Source organism: Octopus bimaculoides, chromosome 14 (genome assembly GCF_001194135.2).
Source record: "Octopus bimaculoides isolate UCB-OBI-ISO-001 chromosome 14, ASM119413v2, whole genome shotgun sequence".
NCBI lineage: Eukaryota > Metazoa > Mollusca > Cephalopoda > Octopoda > Octopodidae > Octopus > Octopus bimaculoides.
This window is the reverse complement of record NC_068994.1, coordinates 22660868-22664868: the sequence shown is the minus strand read 5'-3', so window position 1 is coordinate 22664868 and position 4001 is coordinate 22660868.

Below are 4001 nucleotides of genomic sequence, written 5' to 3'. Positions count from 1 at the left end.
ATATATATATATATATATATATATAAGGATAAGATCGTTATTTTGAATACTGATCATATCAAGAGGCTAGCATGGGAATAAAAACCTTATAGTTATAGGTAATAATTATTATTAAAATTATAATTAAGGGTATCTAAAAGATACCACCATGCTAGAGATAGCAGCCAAAACTTGACTCTAAAACCACATCAAATATTCATACAACACCAGGAGGAAAGACAATGAGACAAAATAAACTAGCAAAAAATTATTGGATAATTCCAGATCTAGATTTCTAGCTCTGCATAAAAATATACTTTGCTTCATCAGTGGAATATACACAGATAGTTCATAAATACAAATGTACTATCTGTATATATTCCACTGATGAAGCAAAGCATATTTTTATGGAGAGCTAGAAATCTAGATCTGGAATTATCCAATAAATTTTTGCTAGTTTATTTGTCTCATTGTCTTTTCTCCTGGTGCTGTATGAATATTTGATGTGGTTTTAGAGTCAAGTTTTGGCTGCTATTTCTAACATGGTGGTATCTTTTAGATGCCTTTAATTATAATTTTGATATATATATATATATATATATATGTTTTTGTTGTATACTTGTGTCTGTAATATTTGTGTGTAATAACAAACATGTGCATATATGCATGCAGTAGTGCATGTGCATGTAGACATGTGAACAATGAATGTATATGTACATGTTGAGGTGCAGGCATGTCTGTGTGGTAAGAAGCTTGCTTCTCGACCATATGGTTCCAGGTTCAGTCCTCCTTTGTAGCACCTGAGGCAAGTGTCTTCTACTATAACCTCAACCTGAGCAAAGTCTTGAGTGGATTTGGTAGTTGGAAACTAAAAGAAGCCCATGGAATATATATGTGTGTGTGTGTGTGTGTCTCTGTATCTGAGTTTGTCCTCCACCACTGCTTGACAACTGGTGGTGGTTTGGCAAAAGGGACTGATAAAATAAGTAGTAAGCTTCAAAAAATGATAAGTCCTAGTGTCAATTTGTTCAACTAAAACCCTTCAAGATAGTGCCCCAGCATGGTCACAGTTAAATGGCTCAAACAAGTAAAAGATAAAAAGATGTGTAATATATACATACCAGGGTGTTACCAGTCATGTGACTAGTAACTTTGAAAATATGCTTTCTGGAAGTATACATTTTTGGAAGAATAGTTTTGCCATCATGGCTAAAATTAGGAAATATGGCATACATACAGTAATTAGAATTTAAATTTCATAAAATTTCTTGGTGCTTATACAAAATGATGAAATGAATTTTAATTTTTAAACGAAAAATAGCAATTACTTTAAAATAAAATTAGATAAGACGAATTTCTCATTTTTCTTTTATTCCTGTATTCTTTTACTTGTTTCAGTCATTTGACTGTGGCCATGCTGGAGCACTACCTTGAAAGGTCTTAGTTGAACAAATTGACCCCAGGACTTATTTTTTTTAAACCTTGTACTTATTTTATCAGTTCTTTTTGTCAAACTGCTAAGTTATGGGGGCATAGACACACCAACAGCAGTTGTCAAGCAGTGAAGGGAGACAAACACAGACACAAAGGCACACACAAATAGATATATTCATATATATTCATATATATAAACAATGGGCTTCTCTCAGTTTTTACCGATTAAATCCACTCATAATGCTTTGGTTGGCCCGAGGCTATAGTAGAAGACACTTGCTCAAGGTGCCACACAGTAGGACTGAACCCAGAACCATGTGGTTGGGAAGCAAGCTTCTTGCCACACAGACACAGCTGTTTAACTTACACCCTTAATTAGTCTGTTACTCCCTTTTCTCCTCCAACCACCAAGCCTAGTATGTGTACTCAACTAGCACCTTTTATATTAATTCTCTTTGTATCTTGTTTACCCCTTTTCCCTTTCTCAATGCTGGAGAAATCAATGAACCGACATTTATAATGAGATACATAATGTATATGTGCAATGTGTATGGATGTATATTTGATTAATTTGTATGTCTAATATATATATGCATGTGTGTGTGTGTGTACATGCTCTTACAGACACATATGTAACATGTATGTGTATATGTATATATTTAGGAATGTATATCCATACAAACTCATATGTACGGAGAGTCTCTGAAGCTCTAAGACTGAAACCAGGAGTAAGGTCCCTTGTGGTGGTCCAGTGTGCTAAACCCTTGGGGCACTGAACTTTCAGCAATTTTATGGACAAAGGCTTTCAACAATTATCAATAACATTTGAGAGAAAATAAACATAAACATTCAATTAGTTGGATAATTTATTGAAAGTTTAAATACATTGATGAGAATTTAATGACTTTATTAATGTAGAATTGAGAATCCTCATAACTAAATAAAATAAGTTTTAGAAGCCTTTCTTAAAGTAAATGATTTAATGATTTCACTGAAGTCAGTTCTTCCTGCAACCTAGTCACAATATTAAAGACTACCAGGTCTATCAATCTCCTCACAAAACTCCTAATAGGTTTAGTTTGTTGAAAGATCTTTCAACAGATGCAACCACAAATGGAAATATGTAGGATGTATCTAATGTTAATGTGGGACCAAAATTTTCACCAAATTTTGATGTGTGTATTGTTTTAATACTTATATAATTTTCTTAACAATTTCATTTTGCATGAATTCTGACAAATTGTCTGAGTATTTGTCCAATAATTTCGTGGATGTAAGGTTGAATTATGCTTCAATATTGGTTTCAAATTTTGGTACAAGGCCAGCAGTTTTGGGGCAAGAGGTAAGTCAATTACATCAACCCCAATACTGAAATGGTACTTATTTTATCAACCCCAAAAGGATGAAAGGCAGTGGAATTTGAACTCAGAATGTAAAGACAGATGAAAATGCCTTGAAGCATTTTAGTAAAGTAAAGGTAAAGTTATCTTCTTGAATCATGCCGACTGGTTTCATGGTGTATAAATTCTCCACTTAGACAGGATACTGGTCTATCACAGGATTACTCATTTTCATTTTTGCCAGCTGAGTGGACTGGAGCAATGTGAAATGATGTGTTTTGCTCAATAACACATGTCTGGTCCAGGGATCAAAACCACAATCTTACAATCATGAGTCTGACACCACAACCACTAAGCATTTTTCCCTGGCATGCTAACAATTCGGCCAGCTCGCCACCTTTACATTGGTTTCAAGTATTAGCACAAGGCCTTAAAGTTCAGGGAGAGGTTAAGCCAATTGCATTAACCCTGATATTTAGATGGTTCTTATTTTATCAATCCTGAAAGGATGAAAGGCAAAGCTGAACTTCAGTAGAATTTGAACTCAGAACATAAAGAAGGATGAAATACTACTAAACATTTTGCCTGGCATGCTAACGATTATGCCAGCTCACTGCCTTCATTTTATACTTCAATATTGCTACACAAAATGTAAGACTAGCTAATAATTTGTGTCTGTACCATCAAACTGATTTGACATGCTACCGTCCACCAAATCAAGACAACAAAGATGACATTCCTTTGAAATTTAGATTTAGGTTCATCAGAAATATCATGGAATTTTTTTTTTTTAGATACTCTACTTTAGTTCATTATCATCTTTAATGACACTAGTTCTTGCTTTTTTTTTGTCAGCTTTCCTTTTTAATGTGAGAAGAGGCTCCATTTTAACTTTCCCATCTACCAATTTTAAATTTGTAACCCATGCCCATGTAAATCTTCAAGATCTAGAGCTCAGCTTTAAGATGGACACTATATTTCAGACCCCTACATCCACTGTAGCATGTCTCTCAAGAACGATCTCCTTTCTCCTTTTGATCTATATACATAAGGATGCAAATAAAAAATGACATATTTCATTACTCTTTAGACTTCATTGATGATTTTTGGTACAATGCTGAAAGGCAGTAATAGTTTCTTTAGCACAAGTTAAACACCATGGAAGCCAAGATAAGTTCTAACCTAATTGGCCAATAGGCTCAAGACACTTTGACATTACACACATGTGCATGCGCCCCCCCCCCCCCC